The sequence below is a fragment of the Adiantum capillus-veneris genome, chromosome 14 (assembly GCF_014529385.1).
Source record: "Adiantum capillus-veneris isolate H3 chromosome 14, ASM1452938v2, whole genome shotgun sequence".
Lineage (NCBI taxonomy): Eukaryota > Viridiplantae > Streptophyta > Polypodiopsida > Polypodiales > Pteridaceae > Adiantum > Adiantum capillus-veneris.
The window spans coordinates 46,014,521-46,037,359 of record NC_140944.1 but is presented as its reverse complement, the minus strand read 5'-3'; positions in this window follow the sequence as shown (position 1 = coordinate 46,037,359).

The following is a 22,839-nucleotide window of genomic DNA, read 5'->3' as shown; positions in this document are numbered from 1 at the left end:
CCTTGACATAATCATGTGCATATATCTGCATTAGGAACTCTGTTCTACTAGAGACTGATGGCATAGGTCTAGCTTTCACGTTTCTAGTGTCTCTTTTTCGTCTATACAATTTTTTTCTTCTTGATTTCTGGTTAGGAAAGTCAAAAAACTTTTCCTCCCCTCCTTTCAAGAGTAGCTTAGCTCTCACATGTTCTTTTTTTGACCCTGAATCTTTTGAGGTAGTTGAGTGTTCATCTAACTCATCTGTTGCACCGTAGTAGAGATCTGAGAAGACTTGTTGAGCTTTCATCAAGTCCTTGGGATCCTTAATTTCATCTTCAATGTTGAGGATTGAAATCATTTGGATAGGAATTATGTCGTAGCCATCCTCATTGCAAAATTGAGTAGGCATTGACGTATTCACACATACATCCATTGCAAAATTGAGTAAGCATTGACGTATTCACACATACATCCATTGTCGCTAAATTTGAGTCCACTCAAATGGCTCAAACAAATTCTCTGGAAAGGGTTCAGGTACATAGGCTTCATCTGTGCAATCCCTTTCTAAAATACATTCTTCTCGTTTTAAACTCCCATTTTTTGAAGCTCCACACATCCAAATAGGAGTGTTTTTGTTCAACCACGATGGAAGATTAGTTTCAGCCATGGAGACTGAATCAAACTCTTGTATGGGCGTTTTCATGACATCTCTATAAGTGTGATCTTTTAAATTAACCCTTGTTATAGATCCCACTTGCTTCAAGTACAGATATTTGTTTCTCCAATCTTGGATAAGTTGTACCTCTCGCATGAAAGGTCTTCCCAATATGATTTCGTAATTGAGTTTTTTCCCAAAGTCTACTATGGCAAAAGTGTGTTGATATTCAATCCCACAGGAATTGATTATCATTGTTTCAAGTAGTCCTAATGGTCTTTCAATGTGTCCGTCAGCCAATTGCAATTTCATTTGAGTTTGTCTAATGGTTGGTTGTCCCCAGGATTCCCATACGGCTTTTGTGGCTATGGCTATGTCTGCCCCACTATCTAGCATTGCCATGGTTTCAATGTCATTATATTTCACTGGAAGGGTTGTGTTTCCTTCTTCCCCTTCATAGTATTCTCCAACTTTGTTCATTGGAATCTATCGAATCTCTTTGTTGTCCGTTCCGTTTTTCAATTGTCCCAATTTTTTTGTGAGTAGCCCCGTTATCCCCACCTTCTCTAGGATTTCCTGTAGATCATTCCATAAATATGGTTTGAGTTTTAACAATTCTCCCAAAGTAAGAGTGCATTGGATGGGTGTAGACATGATTGAATGAATGGTGTCTACTTCTAGGGTCTGTTCTGCTCTTTTTTCTTGAGTGGTCTTACACACAATGGATTCATCTTCGTTATCTTCCAAGTAAGAGGGTAATGTTTTAAAGGTCAATGGTTTTGAAATTCGTGAAGCTTCAGATCCGCAATCTCCATACAAGGATTGTACATTCATGTCCATTTGAGGAGGTAGGTTGTCTAACCAAACTTCCTCTATAAGTTAGGCTCCCATCATTCATCTCTCTAGCTTTTTTCCATAAGTGTCATGGCTAGTCTTCCTCTATGAATGGAATTCTGTCTAAGGCATCTTCGCTATCCGGCACTATAAGTTGTGGCTCCTTTGTTTCAAGGTGGGATTCTACCACCACTTCGGATTTTTCTTTAGTGTCTCTTACCACAAGCTCCTCAGGTTTTGCCATACTTTCAAGGTTGGATTTTTGTTTTTCCATCATTTCTTGCATGATTCTTACCAAGTTTTGATAAGCTTCAAGCTTAGCTACTTCCATGTTTGGAGAAGGATAGTTTTTTCATTTGTTTCCATGTTCTGGCCCGCTTTAAGTCCCGCTTGGTAGGCTTCCAAGGCTGCATTAATAGGCTCAAATTTTATCAACCAAAATTGATCCTCCAGATTTTACGATTGTTTCTATGATTTAAATTCCAGGTTCTTTCACCTTTTCCTGGAATAGCTGTTTTGCTTTCTCCTCGAGCTCAGCTCGTTGTTTCTGTTTTCTCATCTCATATATTTTGCTTCTGCTTCTTTTGGTCTTTTGAGAGGCAATTTTTGTATTCTCCGAATCACTAGAGGAGTGATGTTTCTTTTTCTTAGCCTGGGCTCTAGTGATTACCTTGATTGAAACAATCGGTTCACTCTCTGGTGAGCTACTAGGTATCACTTGGACTATGTTTACTACTATTTTACCCTTGTTTAAAGGATTTTTAGGACAATCTTCTGGGAAGTGTCCTCCCTTTTTGCATCATTGTATGCAATAAGCTTCAACTGGCTTGAGGTTCTTGTCAGGCTCTAGGCATTCACTTTTTCGATGATCATCTGCACCACAGTTATGACAGTTTCCCGTTCTTGGCTTAACCATGGGTCTTACCATAGGAGGTCTAACACCTTGATTAGCTACATAATATATTGGTGCAAGCTCTGGTGGAGCATAAGTCACAGGTTCTTCCATTGGTGGTGGATGTGAATTATACCAATCTCCTTCTACTATTACTATAAATGGATTAGGCTCAGCATAGGGTGTAACAGGCACTAGTGCTTGTTCATCTATGACTCCTTCTGAATGCAAGAACTTTACAGGTACTGCATTATGTCATGGATACGGAGGTTGTTGACCCAACATAGGTTGAGGTCTTTCCATACCCATAGATGGTCTTTGAGCTAGTGCCATGTTAGGTTGGTATCTGTACATGGGTTGTCCTTGTGGCCTCATGGGCACGTATTGAACATTCCCGTCATACTTTGGTCGAAAATAGCACTCATTGGTCTCATAGTTGGTCCATTTACCGTCGATTGCACACCATTATTGTGGTCTAATTGTTTGTCCCTGTTGAGGTATCCCTTGTCCTGGTCTCCTCATAGGGGCTTTTTGCATGTTATTCATCATGTCATTCATTCTTTTGAGCATGTCTTCTATGGCTGAAAGTGGTGCTACAGCAGTTGTCCCCACTTAAGCTGGTTTAGTGGATGCTGTTTTCTCACTTTGGTTATCCTTAGGGACATCTTCTTCCTTGAAAATATCACAATTGTCTACTAAGTCAATAGCATCTGACACACACTCTTCTAGGGTTGTGTGCTTCTCGCTATAGACATAGCATGAAGTTTTTTGTTTAGCAGTCCCTCTAGAAACAATGATACTCTGCAAGTATCTCTAGCCCTGGGCATTTGGCAATGTGTTGTTTCATTCCAGTTGCACAATCCCTAACAGACTCACCATGTTTCTGTTTAAAGCTATAGATTTGAGCTACAGTATTTTGTTTGATCCCCATTTTGGAACAAGCAACTACAAATCGTTGAGCTAATTTGTTTAAGTCCATGATTGATCTCGATGGAATGTTTTGGAACCATGTCAATGATTTTCCTTCTAATGTCATTCCAAACTCCTCGAATTGAGTATGGAAATTGAATATGCATTCCGCTCTTAGCACTTGCTTAAAGCTTGCTAAGTGGTCATATGGATCCCCTGATCCATTGTATTTTTTGACCCATTTCTAAAAATCAGCTGGTCTGACACGTCTATTTGGTTCAACTCTCGGTCTCTTGGTAGTTAGTCCTGTTCCTAGTCCTTCAAAACAATCTGTTGGAAATAGTGACTCATGTAGCCTTGGACTGGTCTTAGTGTCACCCGGTTTTCTTCGTGATGAGGTGGTTTTTGGTTCCTTAATATTACTCTCAGACGATCTCTCACGGTGTTCATCTCTTGGAATTGTTTCTAGTCCTTGTCCCAATATCCAATCCCTTATGGAATACCCTTGGTATGTGGTTTGTTCTACCTTCTCAAGAGTTATCATAACAAAGTTGTTGTTATAACAATCCGTAAACATATAGGTTGGTAGGTATGTTGTTCCCTTATCCTTGATCTTGAAGATATAGGACATCTTCATGGCCGTTGTCATGCCATGGCACGTGCATAATGTGAAACTAAATTATCTACCTCACTCTCAATGCTTTTTCAATGTGGGACCAAATGCTATTGTACATAGTGTGATATATGTGAAAATAGATGCCACGGTTGCAGCTCTGTATATACCTTGCGGGGACAGCGAGGCCCTCGACATGGCACTATGGAATTCTTTTTCACATAAATATATACCAATTTTGCTTTAGAAATGTACAAATGTCAAGAGTATCAAAGTGGCACGCTTGTTTTGCCTAGAAAGTTCAATGCGGACGATCTCGGCCTCAAATAACAGGTTTTATGCGCGGGCGGAAGAGATGCATCCAAAGTGCTTGGCAAGTTAAAAAATGAGGTCCAACATGAAATTTAAGCCCAATGGGATTTCTCCACAATTTTAAGAATTTTTCCCACCTCGTTTGGGCTTTTTACGGGCAAAAAAGGACATTTTTGGACTAAAAATGATCCAAAATGGTCATATAATGGTAAAACATGACACAAAAATGGCTCAAAATGCCACATCACTCATGGTTCCATGACTAAGAGAAGTTAGGGAGCATTTTAGAACATCTACATGAGCACTATATGCTCCTCTGTGAAGGGATACAAAGCCTGCACCTAAGGTATGCTAGTGCAGTCCTGCGCTGTTCCAACCCTGTATTCGAGGCTGTGAGGCCACCAATTAGGGCTTCCCCTCTTCAAATAACTACTTGGAAATTAATAATGAAGTTCTGAAGCTTCCACAAAATGGCTACGATGGAGAATTGAAGCATTTGTGTGGGGTTTTTATCAGGGCGAAAGAGCACTGCAACTGTGTAATTGGCAGTGAGGCTACACCAAATCATCACACACACAAGAGTTTTGAGTTGATCTTGGTTCTTTTTCAAAGGTAATATTTCATGGCTGGAGTTTTTTTCTTTTTGAGTGTGTTTTTAGCCTCAAATCTTCTACGAATTGCTTGATTTTGCTGCAAACTCTCACAGTCAGAGGCCCGACGCTTTCCTAGTAGCACTCCACACTTCTTGACGGCCTACAAGCTCCAATCTGACATAGAGGCGGCAACAAATCTTAAAAAGGCTTTGGAAGAGAGGGTTTTGAGCAGTAAGGTGGAATTTACGTTGGGTGAGGTCCTTGGAATAGCAAAGAGGGATTTCCATGAAGAAATAATTGATATCATCAAGAGGAAGCGACAGTCTCTTACTGAATCTATCCATGTACAGGGTGAAGAAGAGACTTCAAATGCACAGGTAGTACAGGTCTATGGCAAGCAAGGTGATGAAATTGTTGTTGGAAGCTACTAGTCTAGGGGAGGAGTGAAACAGTTTCACTTCTTGGATGATGAATATGAAGTCGAGACCACTCACAAGAGTTACTACTTGAAGAGTCACTTGGCAAGATAAAGTGGGATACTTACAAGAGCCATACATTGCATTGATAGATCATGGGTCAGAAATTAACCTTATGTCAAAGAGTTTATATCAAAAGGGAAGGGATGGGAAGCGTGCAGTACAGTTCCCTACTATTTGTGTGGACCATGAAAGGAACCATGAAAGTCGTAGAGAGCAACCTTGCCAAAGACAAACAAAGAATTCAAGGACTACAGGGATACGAGGGGTTTTGGCCATGTACCATTGTAGAGAGGGATTGCATTGGTACGAGAAGGGAAAGGTTCTTGCATGATGTATATGCAAAGGAGATGTTTTCTACAGGTTTTGTATGATTAGCAGACTATGGATCTATCGCTTTTACAAAGTGTAAGGACTTAAAGCGGGGTGACCGACTACATGTAAATAGTGTACAAAGAGGTTTGAAGATGAATAGTTTGCTAGAAGATGATGAATGCATTGCAGGTGTGTTTGATGAGTGTTCGTTTGTGGATACTATGCAAGGCTTGGAGTCTTTAGTGGATTGCAATTTTCACATGACGGGAAGTGAGGTTGTGAAAGTTTGCTCAATAGAGATGTACAAAGTCATTGAGGATTTCAATAATGCTCAAGGTATTGATGTACGAGTGGAGACTAAGTATAAGTCTCTGGCAAAGAAAGTGAAACTAGTGGCATTACCTCTACCAAAATATTGCACAAATAAGATGGAACAAATTGCTTTGCAACCTAGCCTCCGTGACCCAAGCAAGATTGGACACAAGTTCACGTAGGATTCTTTGAAGGAGTTAAAGGTTGATTGTGAGGACAATTTGACAAAATCTGAAAAGATATGCTTTGAAGACATGCTTGCCAAACATGAAAAAGCTTTTGCATTTGAACCCCATGAGATAGGGTGTGTCGATCCATCCATTGTTGCTCCTATGGTGATTTTCACTATCCCTCATATACCTTGGAAATTGAGGCCTATTCCAGTTCCAAAGGCTCATTGGCCAAAACTCATTGAGCTGCTTAATGAAAAGATCAAGATGGGTATTTTGGAGCCTTCTTGTGCTCCATGCTCAAGAAGGTGGTTCAGAGCTCTGAGGAAAAATGGTTCTTTACGCTTTATTCAAGATATGCAACTTGTAAATAAGGTGACAATTGGAAATGTGGGTACAGTGCCAATTGCAGATGAATTTGCAGAGGCATTTGAGAGAAGGGCAATATATTCTATGGGAAATTTGTACTCAGGGTATGATCAGTTACACCTAGAAATGGAAAGCAGGGACTTGACTACCATGAGACACCTTTGGGCATGGTAAGGATGTGCACCTTACTGTAGGGAGAAACTAATTCAGTTGCACATATGATGAATGGTATGAACAAATACGTGACTTCATACCTCAAACTACAATGCCTTTCCTTGATGATGTGCCAATGAATGGATGTGATGTAGGTGATATAGATGTGCCTCTGGACTTGAGGAGGTGTATGTGGAAAACCATATCAATGACTGTGATAAGATCTTATCAAGGTTGGAAGAAGTGAACCTTAGCTTGTCTGGGCAAAGGTGAGTGTTTGGTGTGAATAAAGTTCTCATTGTCGGACATATGTGTGGGCCATATGGTAGAAGGCCTTGTCCTGCAAAGATTGATGTAATTCAGAGAATGAAAGACAAATGTAAATGCCACTAAGGTTCAAAGATTCTTGGGTGCATGCGTGTTTTATGTTATCTCGATTTTGCATTATGCACATGTAGCAGAGCCTTTGTATCAATTTTTGAGAAAGAACCAAAAGTTTCAATGGGAAGAAATTCATACACATGCCATGAGGAAATTAAAGAAGTTTTTGCTTATGTCGCCAACTTTGAGGAAAGTAAACTATGATTGTGGAAGACATGTGATTGTGACAGTAGATAAATCCCCATAGGAATTGGATGGGCGATTGGCCAAGATGATGAAGATGGTAAGCGATATGTAGTGAGATTTGACCAATGCACTACTGATTACTAAGGGAACAACTTTTCCAAAAGGAGCCATAGCCAAAAAGTGGAAAAACCTTATCAAAATACCAAAAAAGGAGTTTTTTGCAAGAAACCACAAAGCCGACACAAAAACTTGCTTTTGATTTGGAAAAAGTTGGTCAAATCCAAAAAGATTTGGGAAGAGCATGACCATACTCTCCATCACAAACTCACAAAACAACAGGCTAAAATCTTGTTGGGGAAGTCGATCCTTAGGTGGTGAGTGACTCAGTGTATGAAAATTCGCCTCCAAAGATTTTGACACCCATTTTGCTTACACATAGACAGTAAAGCATGTAGACGTAAATTTAGTGCTTAGTAGAGACTGGAGTCCAAAACTAGCCAGTGCTACTCCTTACGAGCAAAAAAAGCTGTCAGTGAAGTACAAGAGAGTATTTCGTTATTTGATTTTCCCATGCTTGAAAAGGACTGTTTCACAACACACTTTGTTGTCATTTTTGTATTGTTGAATTCATTTATGTTTGTGCATCTATTTCAATTTATAGGAGTAGGTTAACAATTTCTACCATCAATTTGGGCCAAAATTATCAGCGAAAAAACTATCCAAAACCTTATTTTGGTACCGAAGGCCATAACTCTAAAAAGTTGACAAATTGATGGTCAGAGCCTCAAAGCTAAACCAAACTTAACAAAACTTGCAAAAAGGGGATATACAAGATTTCTAGAGACAGATTGTGCAAATTTTTTCCAGTTTGTTTGTCCATCATGGATTGCAATCCATGTACCTTTCTTGCAAAATGAGCAAAAATAATTTTATTTGCTTAGAATAGACCCTCAAGCATCAAAACCTTAAGTTTGGCCAGAAATAGAGTGCTAAAAGATCATTAATATCAAGAAAATGGGTTAAGCTGAGCAAAACCTTGAAAATAGAGAAAATTTGGGAAAACTAAACTTTTGATTGTCCAAATTCAAGAAGGGGTAAGAATTGGGATCAACTAGAAGCAAGGAGCCAGCACGACAAAAAATTATGACCAAATGTTGCCCAACATGGATCGGCGCAATCCATGTACATGGTAGACATTTGCATTAGGGGAATTTTGAGGTCACTTTTGTGCCCTGTAAGAATATGTAGAGAGAGAATATATACTTTATTTTAAAAATAGTGAAATGTTTGTAAAAAGGTGAGTTTGCGTCCTTTTTACCTCCACCGAAACATGTCATTGTCAAATCTTTCTAGGATCTTTCGTATTCTAAAAAATACTCCCTCCAAAACTAACGAAAACATCAGTTCTGGCCCAAAATTCAAAATTTCCAAAAGCTGAAACAAACCTTTTTTGTGTCGTCTTCTTTCTCGTATCTGCACAGCTTTTTCCTATAGTACTATCTCTGACAAATACTGTTAACAGACTTCCATGAGGAAGAGAAGAAGCTTATACCATCTACACATTGAGCTAAATGAAGAATATTGTCCAGTGCGCAAGAGAAACAAATGTGCAGAGGTGTCCTCGTCCATATTTGAAGCAATGCGGCAAGATCAAAAAAATCACATTGATCTCTGGACTGATGGAAGATTGTAGTGGCTTCTTCTTATACACGAGCAAGAGAAAGAGAGTGTCTCTTTCCTTCTCTCTTCTCCCGACTCATTCAAGCCCATCTCGCTCAAGCTCTCCCTTCCCTTCGTGGAATTCCTTGCTCACAATCTCAGCCAACTCATTGCTTATGCAAGCGAGAGTGTGAGAGAGAGCGAGCAAGTCCCTCCTTGCTGAGCTCCAGTCGAGAGAGGTATACCTCCTTTGTTGTGGCTTGAGAGAGAGAGCAAGCCCTTCCTTGCTGTGGCTTTCCTCTCCTTGTTCGAATCCTGCTTGCTTGTTAGCTCCTTTTTGTCTTGTCCTTGTTATATCCGAGAACGAGAGAGAGAACGTGGATTTTCCCTGCCTTCTTCAAGCACGAGAGTGAGAGAATCCCCTTGAGCTTTGAGAGCTTGAGAAGAAGAGCCGTGCTTGTCTTCTTCTTCCCCTCCTCTCCCTTGCTTTGAATACATTAACCGTACAAATAGCTTGTTAGCAAGCCTTGAACACTGATCATTCATCAGGTAAGCTTCAATTATGCTTGATGTGAATCTTTCTGATATATTTCTTAGCATGGGAGCAAAGCTGCACGACATCCACCCCTCTGAACTTGCATAGCCTCGAGTCTTTGCCAACTGTACTGCAATTTGCATTTGCTATAGGTACCTTAAGCTCTTTACCATCATCAGACTTACGTAACTAGGAAACATATGGAAAATAATAAATGGCTTATTCCCTATCATTAATTTTCTAACTTAATCATTAGGTAGCTGCCCATCAAAATCTTTGAACCATATCTGTTGTATCTTCGAAGCATTCAATTATAGAAAACATGTTTAGTGAACCCCGCCAGACTCAAGTGCTCCAGTTAATGATGCACAAGGCTTGACCATCAAGCTCGCTTTAGGGAACCCTGTCAAGCTCAAGTATGCCTTATTCTGTCTACACACGGAATGGCCGTCAAGTCCTTTACTTCAAGTTCTGGTAGCAGAACCAACTTAAAAGATGTGAAGCTACTTCATCAACTGTCTAAAGAAGTCAACTGGAAGCCATCCATGTAATTGTATTGAACACATAACCAAAAACCGTTCAATGTGGGACCAAATGCTATTGTACATAGTGTGATATATGTGAAAATAGATGCCACGGTTGCAGCTCTGTATATACCTTGCGGGGACAGCGAGGCCCTCGACATGGCACTATGGAATTATTTTTCACATACATATATACCAATTTTGCTTTAGAAATGTACAAATGTCAAGAGTATCAAAGGGGCACGCTTGTTTTGCCTAGAAAGTTCAATGCGGACGATCTCGGCCTCAAATAGCAGGTTTCATGCGCGGGCGGAAGAGATGCATCCAAAGTGCTTGGCAAGTTAAAAAATGAGGTCCAACATGAAATTCAAGCCCAATGGGATTTTTCCACAATTTTAGGAATTTTTCCCACCTCGTTTGGGCTTTTTACGAGCAAAAAAGGACATTTTTGGACTAAAAATGATCCAAAATGGTCATAAAATGGTAAAACATGACACAAAAATGGCTCAAAATGCCACATCACTCATGGTTCCATGACTATGAGAAGTTAGGGAGAATTTTAGAACATCAATATGAGCACTATATGCTCCTTTGTGAAGGGATACAAAGCCTGCACCTAAGGTATGCTAGTGCAGTCCTGTGCTGTTCCAACCCTGTATTCGAGGCTGTGAGGCCACCAATTAGGGCTTCCCCTCTTCAAATAACTACTTGGAAATTAATAATGAAGTTCTGAAGCTTCCACGAAATGGCTACGATGGAGAATTGAAGCATTTGTGTGGGGTTTTTATCAGGGCGAAAGAGCACTGCAACTGTGTAATTGGCAGTGAGGCTACACCAAATCATCACACACACAAGAGTTTTGAGTTGATCTTGGTTCTTTTTCAAAGGTAATATTTCATGTATGGAGTTTTTTTCTTTTTGAGTGTGTTTTTACCCTCAAATCTTCTACGACTTGCTTGATTTTGCTGCAAACTCTCACAGTCAGAGGCCCGACGCTTTCCTAGTAGCACTCCACACTTCTTGACACAAGTTTGGTGAACCCGACGTGAAGTAGGCTAGTGTGAGGGCTCAAAAGCTTCATTGAAGGTATCAAAACAAAGTTTAAAATCTATGGATCAACAAGAGCAACATGGGGTGGTTTGATTCTATCACAATGCAAATGTTTGAACGGTGTTTATGCAGCAACAACAAGTTGCGAAAAGGAGGGATCTTTCCTCAACTAAAGAGCTTCAATATGTGGTGAAGAAAATGGACATATTTAAAGGTAAAGATGTAACAAAGTATCTTTGTGGATATGTAAAGGAGATGGAGCTTGATCGAGTGCCCGAAACAAAGATGGTGCAAAGTTTTGAACTAGCTGTGGTTCCCGAGATCAGAGAGCATGTAAGGGGAATTAGAAATGAGCATGGGGCAACTTGGGAAGAATTCAAATTAGCCTTGAAAGAAGAGTATTTCATAGAAGACTCTGAAAGGGTGACAAAGAGGACTTTTAAAGAGTGGGTAGTTTGGCAAAAAGAGGGACATTCGCCTACCGAGCTGCTAAGGGAATTGGAACCCTGCTATGATCAACATCGAAGGACTGAGAAGGCTACCCTAAACTCAAACAAGATAGAGCTCTTTTTTTAAGCTTGAGGCAAAGAGATTCAAGAGAAGTTAGAGATAGTGCTTGAGGATAAGGATGCAGAACAGGGCTTAAAGACTGATTGGAATGAGAACGAAGATGCAATTTCACTGCTAGCCAAGCGACAACACCGAAGAGACAAGATGATCGTCAACCCCACTCAAGCCCCAAGTGTTCCTGAGAGTCCCATGAAGCCTATGATTGTGGTTCCAAAGAGTTAAAAACCCATCCTCGATGATATTGTTAAGGGAATGCAAGAGTTGAAGTAAAAGCTTACAAGGCTAGAAGAGAAGGGGAAACCATCAAGTCAATCTACACTGCAACGACCTCAAAGCAGAGAAGGTTTTGTAAATAGATGCATATGGTGTGGTAGTACCAACCATGGAAGGAGGGATTGTGAAATTTTCAAAGATGCTTTGACAAAGGAGCTTGTTTTCTTTTAAGATGGAAAAATTCACTTAAGTGAAATAGGTAAGCTCTTGGGTAGAAACTTTGGCAAAGGTGGGATGAAGAAGCTAGTCAAGGACATGGCTACTAGCCAAGCCATCTCAATGGTTGAGGCAGCTGCCTATGGGTTGAAGGTGGAGCCTATAAATAAAAAAGGACTCAAGGTTGAAGAAGAAGCATCTAATGGAAATGGAGAACTTTGGCCATGGGCAACAGAGTCTGCTATGAAAGATAAAATGACTAAAGAGATTTTACATGAAGCTGGAGACTGCATTCGACTAGAAACAAGTTGGAATGACCCTGTGGACTCTTTGTCAGTGCATGCATACATTGCCAAATGTCAATCCAATGAGATCATTGTTAAAGAGAAACGTAGGAATAAGAATGGGGATGAAGGGCCTTCAAAACGGGCGACGAGGAGTGGGAGAAAAAATGGCACAATTACTCCTAAATCACCTTCCCCACAACAAATATCTTTCTCCGAAGTGCCTATGTAAGAAACCTCTAAAGAAAAGAAGAAGGATGCAATGAAAGCCAAAGCAAAGGGTCCGGCCTACAAGCTCCAATCTGACATAGAGGCGGCAACAGATCTTCAAAAGGTTTTGGAAGAGAGGATTTTGAGCAGTAAGGTGGAATTTACGTTGGGTGAGGTCCTTGGAATAGCAAAGAGGGATTTCCATGAAGAAATAATTGATATCATCAAGAGGAAGCGACAGTCTCTTACTGAATCTATCCATGTACAGGGTGAAGAAGAGACTTCAAATGCACAGGTAGTACAGGTCTATGGCAAGCAAGGTGATGAAATTGTTGTTGGATGCTTCTAGTCTAGGGGAGGAGTAAAACAGGTTCACTTCTTAGATGATGAATATGAAGTCGAGACCACTCACAAGAGTTACTACTTGAAGAGTCACTTGGCAAGATAAAGTGGGATACTTACAAGAGCCATACATTGCATTGATAGATCATGGGTCAGAAATTAACCTTATGTCAAAGAGTTTATATCAAAAGGGAAGGGATGGGAAGGGTGCAGTACAGTTCCCTACTATTTGTGTGGACCATGAAAGGAACCATGAAAGTCGTAGAGAGCAACCCTTGCCAAAGACAAACAAAGAATTCAAGGACTACAGGGATACGAGGGGTTTTGGCCATGTACCATTGTAGAGAGGGATTGCATTGGTACGAGAAGGGAAAGGTTCTTGCATGATGTATATGCAAAGGAGATGTTTTCTACAGGTTTTGTATGATTAGCAGACTATGGATCTATTGCTTTTACAAAGTGTAAGGACTTAAAGCGGGGTGACCGACTACATGTAAATAGTGTACAAAGAGGTTTGAAGATGAATAGTTTGCTAGAAGATGATGAATGCATTGCAGGTGTGTTTGATGAGTGTTCGTTTGTGGATACTATGCAAGGCTTGGAGTCTTTAGTGGATTGCAATTTTCACATGACGGGAAGTGAGGTTGTGAAAGTTTTCTCAATAGAGATGTACAAAGTCATTGAGGATTTCAATAATGCTCAAGGTATTGATGTACGAGTGGAGACTAAGTATAAGTCTCTGGCAAAGAAAGTGAAACTAGTGGCATTACCTCTACCAAAATATTGCACAAATAAGATGGAACAAATTGCTTTGCAACCTAGCCTCCGTGACCCGAGCAAGATTGGACACAAGTTCACGTAGGATTCTTTGAAGGAGTTAAAGGTTGGTTGCGAGGACAGTTTGACAAAATCTGAAAAGATATGCTTTGAAGACATGCTTGCCAAACACGAAAAAGCTTTTGCATTTGAACCCCATGAGATAGGGTGTGTCGATCCATCCATTGTTGCTCCTATGGTGATTTTCACTATCCCTCATATACCTTGGAAATTGAGGCCTATTCCAGTTCCAAAGGCTCATTGGCCAAAACTCATTGAGTTGCTTAATGAAAAGATCAAGATGGGTATTTTGGAGCCTTCTTGTGCTCCATGCTCAAGAAGGTGGTTCAGAGCTCTGAGGAAAAATGGTTCTTTACGCTTTATTCAAGATATGCAACTTGTAAATAAGGTGACAATTGGAAATGTGGGTACAGTGCCAATTGCAGATGAATTTGCAGAGGCATTTGAGAGAAGGGCAATATATTCTATGGGAAATTTGTACTCAGGGTATGATCAGTTACACCTAGAAATGGAAAGCAGGGACTTGACTACCATGAGACACCTTTGGGCATGGTAAGGATGTGCACCTTACTGTAGGGAGAAACTAATTCAGTTGCACATATGATGAATGGTATGAACAAATACGTGACTTCATACCTCAAACTACAATGCCTTTCCTTGATGATGTGCCAATGAATGGATGTGATGTAGGTGATATAGATGTGCCTCTGGACTTGAGGAGGTGTATGTGGAAAACCATATCAATGACTGTGATAAGATCTTATCAAGGTTGGAAGAAGTGAACCTTAGCTTGTCTGGGCAAAGGTGAGTGTTTGGTGTGAATAAAGTTCTCATTGTCGGACATATGTGTGAGCCATATGGTAGAAGGCCTTGTCCTGCAAAGATTGATGTAATTCAGAGAATGAAAGACAAATGTAAATGCCACTAAGGTTCAAAGATTCTTGGGTGCATGCGTGTTTTATGTTATCTCGATTTTGCATTATGCACATGTAGCAGAGCCTTTGTATCAATTTTTGAGAAAGAACCAAAAGTTTCAATGGGAAGAAATTCATACACATGCCATGAGGAAATTAAAGAAGTTTTTGCTTATGTCGCCAACTTTGAGGAAAATAAACTATGATTGTGGAAGACTTGTGATTGTGACAGTAGATATATCCCCATAGGAATTGGATGGGCGCTTGGCCAAGATGATGAAGATGGTAAGCGATATGTAGTGAGATTTGGAGCAAACGTCCTAAGTGCTCGTCAACGCAATTATCCACAGGTGAAAAGTGAATTATGGGGAGCAGTTACAACCCTAAAATGTGATAAAGAGTATTTGATAGGTGCAATTGTAATAGTGGAGACTGATTGTCTACCTCTTCTTGGAATGATCACAAGCTGCTCAACTCCTGAAATTCCTATGTTGAGATGGATTGCCTATATAAAGTCCTTAAATCTGAAATTTAAGCATATTGCAGGAAAAGATAATTCCATCGCAGATATGCTTTCAAGAGCAAGGTATGAAAATGAAGAAGACATGGTTGTCGAGGGTGATGATGTAGGCACAAGGTTCTATAATATCTCTCATGCCAAGGGTGATCATGTTTTCCTGTCAAATGCATTGGAGTCATTTACAGAGGACCTATATCAAGGTGACTAGATGCTCATTGGACGTTATCTGATCACTTTGACAAGGCAAGAAGGGTGGACGTATCAAGAGTTCAAAAGAATACGCAGAAAAGCCTATGGATACTTTTTGAAAGATGGATACTTGTGGAAGCATCCAAAAAAAATAAATGGAATGCCGTTGACAGTCGTGAATGATAAGGGCGCTCAAAATGAGCTTATGAAAAAGTTTCATGAGAGTCTTTATGCTGGACATAGAGGGGTATGGTCCACCTTTACTAAAATGAAAGAGGGGTATTGGTGGAAAGGTATGTATAAAGATGTATCTCACTTTGTAGACTCTTGTGAAACCTATCAAATATATTCAAATGTACGTCATCGTGATGGGTTGCACCCTACTTACCCACTGGCCATGCATTATAAGTGGGTATTAGATTTGGTTACAACGCCATTGGATTTATGGCAAATGAGATACATAGTGCTTGCATGAGAAGACTTAAAGGTTGAAGGTCGTGCTCTAAGAACAAAAAGCACGAAAGGGATATGTAAGTTCCTCTTGGGACAATGTAATTAGCCGCTATGGATGTGTTGGGAAAATAACAGCGGATAGGGGTGAGTTGGATGCTGACAAAGCGAGGGATTTTTTCTCTAGATTGGGCATTAAACTCGCTCTCATTACTACATACAATCCTGAAGGGAATGGTAAATAAGAACGTGGGCATCCTCCTATCATTAAAGCTTTGACTAAGTCTTGCAAAGGTAAAATGGGAGAGTGGCCTAGGTTATTGCCTTATGCTTTATGGGCTGATCGTACAACTCATAGCGCAGTTACTGGTTATATGCCTTTTGAGTTCATGTATGGTCAGAAACCTATAATGCCAATTGAGGATGTAATTCCCACATGGAATGTATTGCCTTGGGAAGATGGAATGAGTAGGGAAGACCTTCTTGCTTTATGCATACAACAATTCGAAAGAAGACCTCAAGATATTGAGATTGCAGTTGCACGATTAAAAGATGCAAGGTTGAAGAATAAGGACAGATTTGATAAAAGGCACAGGCTCAGACCTAGAGGTATGAGGAAGTTGATTGGGTGTTGGTGTATGATATATACCTTCCATGAGTTGGATGGTACAGAAATAAAGATTCCCATTGCAGGGAAAAGAATTAAATTGTTCAAAAGAAGAGGCGATACAGATTCCTTTGTTTCAGAAGAAAGTCAAAATGAAGGCTCTGATGAACATGTTATGGATGAGGATGAAGAAAGAGATGATGATGCACTGGACTTTGCTACAAGTGATGATGAAATCAATATGTATGTTGACTTAAATGAGGACTGAACTTGCAAAAGCTATGTGTGGCACATGCCGGAGGATGTGCAGGTTTAGAGGGGGTGGATGTCGTGCCGTGGCACATTCATAATGTGAAACTAAATTATCTACTTTACTCTCAATGTTTTTGCTATGTGGGACCAAATGCTATTATGTACATAGTGTGATATATACAAAAATAGATGTCACAGTTGCAGCTTTGTATATACCTTGCGGGGACAGCGAGGCCCTCGACGTGGCACTGTGGCATGCTTTTCCGTATAAATATATGCCTATTTTGCTTTATAAATGTACAAATGTCAATAGTATCAAAGTGGCATGCTCGTTTTGCCTAGAAAGTTCAATGAGGACGATCTCGGCCAAAAATAGCAGGTTTCATGTACCACCGGAAGAGATGCATCCAGAGTGCTTGGAAAGTGGAAAATTGAGATTCAAGATGAAATTTAAGCCCAATGGGATTTTTCCACAATTTAGGGATTTTTCCCAACTCGTTTGGGCTTTTTACGGGGGAAAAAGGATATTTTTGGGCTAAAAATGATAAAAAATGGTCATAAAATTGTCAAAATGGTCAAAAATGATCCAAAAATGGTCAAAAATGGCTCAAAATGCCACATCACTTACGGTGCCGTGACTATGAGAAGTGAGGAAGCATTTTAGAACATCAATGTGACCACTATAAGCTCGTCTGTGAAGGGATACAAAGCTTGCACCTAAGGTATGCTAGTGTAGTCCTGTGCTGTTCCAACCCTGTATTCGAGGCTGTGAGCCCACCAATTAGTTTTTCCCCTCTTCAACTAACTACTTGGGAATGAATAATGAAGCTCTAAAGCTTCCATGAAATACATACAATGGAGAATTGAAGCGTTTGTGTAGGGTTTTTATCAGGGCGAAAGAGCACTGCAACTGTGTAATTAGCAGTGAGGCTACACCAAATCATCACACACACAAGAGTCTTGAGTTGATATTGGTTCTTTTTCAAAGAGAATTTTTTATGGCTGGATTTTTTTTCTTTTTGAGTGTGTTTTTAGCCTCAAATCCTCTACGACTTGCTTGATTTTGCTGCGAACTCTCACAGTCAGAGGGCCGGCGCATTCCTAGCCGCACTCCGCACTTCTTGACACTGTTGTCGTGTTGTGACACGTACATAGTGGGAACGCATCCTACAAGAGTTATCTTGTAATTTTTTAGATACATAATTATCTTTACTATAATGTACATATGCATATTTAAGTAGAATAATAAGCCTTCAATCTCATCCTATTATTTATCTCAAGGGTAACCTATTCTTACTTTACCATCAGAAAATACTATGGGAAAAGCATCAATAGCTCTGCCTCTTTAATTTGGGACAAAAAGCATTGATTATTTATTTCTACTATCTCATTATCATCTCACACCCTAGCTAGATCCTATATCTAGGGTAAACTCCAATATATATATATTCTATGTATTTTTCATATTTTTCTCATATTTCTTTTTAAATAGTTACTAGGAGGGAATCAGATCCTAGTGGGACACTAGGTGGCATGACTTCAAAGATACATATATTTTAATGAATTATTGCAAGCATGATTACAAAACTTTGTCAAGGAGCAATGTCATGCTTTCATATGGCATGAGGTGTCCTTTGGAATCAAATGAAAGTTTAGGCTAAGGGGACCACAGGAAGACTTTTGCTGCCATAAATGGACCCTATTATGATGAATTTTTTTTCAAGGTTCCAATCCGAATTGGAAAATGATTTTAAAATGTAAATCGTAGCTAATGAGCTGAAGTTTCTGCCCATGCTTTTACTTTTTTATTTGGAGCCACGATTGAGGAGATATTGATGGGGGCTTTTCACAAGCCAAGCTCCCATACCCCTCTTCTCTCGTCCCCACCCCATGAAAACCCCCTCTTAGGGAGGGAGTGATAAAAGGCATTGGAAAAAGTAAGAAAAAAATAAATTATGATTATGTAAAGGTAAAATAGGCCACCTCATGCCTGCGGGGCAGCCCATCCCCACCTTGCCTCCTTTTTCTTCACTGTTGCTCCGTCGTGTGTCCCTTTTTCTCTCCTCCACTCAAAAGGTCAACCTCTCTCTCTTCCCCTTGACCTTTCTCCTTTCTCTCTCCCCTCAAGCTACCCCACCTCTCACCAATAATGCATTCTAACTCACCAATAATGCACCCTAACTCACATGAAACTTATTCTATCTTCCAAAATAGTATACCCCACCCCCCTTTTCTCTCTCCTATCATATCCCATGACCCAAATACCCCCCTCTCTCTCTAAAGGGCGCCATGTCTCTTGTCTTGTAGCTAAATAATCTCCCCCACACTCACACACACTCAGTTTCACTGAAAAAGGGGTCCACAGACCCATCCCCACCCGGTGGTTACCTGATTTTTTTTGTGTTCACACACACCTGCACACAGATTCACCTCTGAACACACTCCCCTCTCTCCCCTCTTGTAATTACTTTATTCTCCATGTCACCTCTCACTTTTTTTCATCAACCCATCTCTCTCTCTTAGTCTCTCTCTCATGAGACTACTATTTTGACACATATACACACAGCCAGACAAGTGGGGCCCACAGTCACATGGCCTATGTAGATAATGATTTCTTCATTTCTAAATTCTAGAATTTCTCCCCCCTCCTCCCCTATATAAAGAGGGGTCACCATCACACTAAGGACACACACATCATCACCAAAGAGTACACTATGCACTGTGTGTGCCTAGTGCACACACACACACACCCACACCATCACTATCACCGCAATCACCATGCTCGTCTTAAGCATGACCTCAACACCCTTGGGCTATGGAAGATGAAGGGAAACTAAATGAAGGATGATGGCCCTAACCCTCGTGTGAGTCTTCGCCATCAACTCCCACCTATCTCCCATGTGCTATACCACGCTCTCCCTTCACATTCCCCTACCCTATGCTCCCCATTTCATTGCCTTATTCTCTAAATAAAGCTTGAGGTTTTGTGAGTATGTTTTCTTGCAATGTTTTGCTCATGTGAGGTGTGCGGAATCAACCACCTAGTTTTGTGTGTGGAGTGAGCTTGTGTATGTGTGAAGGGTGTGCGGATTCGCCATCCTTTTGTGGTGCCTAAGTACTAAACCGCTATACCCCCTCCCTCACTCTCTCTCTCTCTCTCTCTCTCTCTCTCTCACTTGATCTCATTCCCTTTCCTCTTCATCATTGCTCCCAAGCATCCATCTTTCTTGGATAAAAACTTTGTTATGGTGATGTGTTGTTTGCGTCCTAGCCGCTGAAGCTAGGTGGTGCCTCGTGTTTGCTTTACCATGACAAGCTCGAGGCGCGTCATTCGGTCCCTGGTGTTTTAGAGGCCGTCAAGGTTCGGGGTTCACTTTGCTCCCGTCAATATGATCAAAATACTGGACCTCAGTCTGCCCACATCATGCAGGGACAACTCATTTCCAACTTTTCCAGTTTCTATTCACACTGGCTCCTCTCTTCTTGTGTAAACCCTTGGGGGTTCCCTTCACCTATAAAAGGGGACCTCTTCTTACTTGAAAAGGAACTCAAGCATTCAAGCCATTGATGAGAGGAATTCTTGACGGAGTGAGTAGTAATGCCTAATTGTACTTAGCCATTAACATAAGCCCAAGCCTACACTTTCTCCTAGAGGAAGACTAGCCATTCTTGTATGCTATCCTTGGAAGCTCAACTCTAATCAAAGAAGGTCTTGGACTTGGCGTATCAATCAACATTGAATTCTACCCTCTTCTTCTCTCTCCATCAATAATGGCGTCTAAGGGTTTGTCAAGTAAGATGTGTTCTACATTGATGTTTTCTTGATTTCTTGTTGTTTTCTTTTTCATCTCTGATCCAACATATATATATATATATATATATATATATATATATATATATATATATATATATCTAATATCATCTCTTTAACCAAATCTTTCTCTCTCACTCTTAGCAATTCATCCTCTCTACAAATTTTAGGTTCTCCTTGCTTACAGGTACATCTCTCCCCGTAGTATCCTTGTTGCCTACGGGAAAGAATAGGGCTTGGGAGGGAAACTCTCTTCTCTTCTCTTCCCTTCTCTTCTCTCATATCTACATTTTACACATACTAGAGTTATCCTAGATGAATATTCCACATGATGATAATTTCTATCGCTTTTACTGTGTACGATCTATTAGAATTAACGTATGGATTAGCCGTAAAATACACTTTCAACAACTTATAGTGTTTCTCTTTGGCCCACAAAGGCTCAATGAAATACTTCTATCACCGGATCCCATTATACTACCTCTCATATACTATAACTTTTCTTTTGACGTAAGCGTAGTTATCTTGCTATGAACCAAGAGGATTTGTATACACAATTAATCCCGATCACTAGACAAAATATATATATTATGGTAAGCACAAAGCTACAATTCCAAAGAACAATTCGTAGCCTATTTGGTCAGCCAAGATTGAATGACATTAACTCATCTATTAACCCTTTCATACTACCCATGATACGATATGACCATAGCCTTGATGTTTTCATCTTTGTGTTATTTTGACATTCTCTTTTGTGTTCCTTCTTTGTGTGTGTGAGTGCAAGAGAGAAAGAGTGGGTCTTCTTTGATTGAACTTCCGTCCAAACCCTAGTCTGCATGGCATCTATGGTTTAGCTCCTTCATATAGTTTTTTTTTAATTCTCTCACAAACTCTCACAGCCATAAGCCCGGTGCTTTCCCGGCAAGACTGCAAATTTCTCGACATATTTTTGGTGAACGCGACGTGAACAAGCCGGGGTGAGAGTATGTAAAGATGGCTAGAAAGTGGAGCAGCTATATGCTAAAATGAAAGAGCTTGCAGACAGATGAAAATGGCTTGAAGAAGAATACCGGATTCAAAAAGTGATTGAAATCGCTAGGCAATCCGTATATAATGAGCTTAATGTATTCGAAGGCTATGATCCAGAAGGATATCTTGAGTGCTATGTGACAGAGATGAGGCTTCAACCAATTCTAGAAGCTCGGATGATTGCAGCATTTGTTGAACTTGTGAGTGATGATTTCAAGCACCAAGTTCAAGACTATGCAAGTGTATATGCAAGCAACTGGGGTGAGTTTTCTACAACTATAACACAGGTATTCTTGGAACATCAAGACCAAGAGATGGAACAGAGTGGAAGTGGATGTAACCAGCTAGAGTTGGTGTCTCCTGTAAGCTATGCAAGTGTCAACACATCCATACAGGCTAATTTAGAAGCAGTAATAGATGCATATCTGTTGCAAATGCAAATTTATTGTATGCAGATGAAGCAGACGTAGTGGAAGTTATTTATGCACGTTTGGGTCTTGTAACCTTTGTTTCTCAAGATAATGACTCTCATGATGCTATCCAAGCGCTTGAAATGGCTCAAAGCAACTTAGAGGATGATGCAAACTCGTCGGCTATAACAAATGATTTGGACGCTCCTTTTGATTCGTTTGAAGATGCACATGAGTGTATATACAAGGATGAGAATGCTATGGTTTTGACAGAGGATGTGAAGGGAAAACAGGTGGAAGAAGGCTATATTAATGATGTGCTACAATCTACTTTTGAGCAGATCCAGGAACTTTTACCAAGTTTAGAAGAGCCGGATGCTTATACTGAAGACATATACCAGGATGAAGAAGCCATTATCAATGCTTTCCTATGCGAGTCTGATGCATGTGGTACTACCCAAATGGATATGCCTAGCTGGGAAAGTGCTAATTTAGAGGGGGTGACTAAAAATCTCTTCCTTTGTGAGTATAGCTCTGCTAGTAGCATTGCAGATTGGGAAGTACCTCAGCTAGACGAGGTGGAAGAAGAGGAGTGCATTGATAGAGTAATATGTATGTCTTGTATATATGGGGTAGCAAGTGTGATGCAGATGACTCATGAAATTGTGCCTTATTTAGAGCTAGATGCAGCAAGCTTTCACAATTCCATGGTAGAGGAAGGAATGACAGATGCAGATTCTCTGCATGAGGATTGGGGTTCTACAGATGAAGCTATGAATCTTCAAGATTCACAAATCAAAGATTAGCCATTCTCCTAGAGGAAGACTAGCCATTCTTGTACGCTATCCTTGGAAGATCCACTCTAATCAAAGAAGGTCTTGGACTTGGCATATTAATCAACATTGAATTCTACCCTCTTCTTCTCTCTCCATCAATAATGGTGTCGAAGGGTTTGTCAAGTAAGATGTGTTCTACATTGATGTTTTCTTGATTTCTTGTTGTTTTCTTTTTCATCTCTAATCCAACATATATATATATCTAATCTCATCTCCTTAACCAAATCTA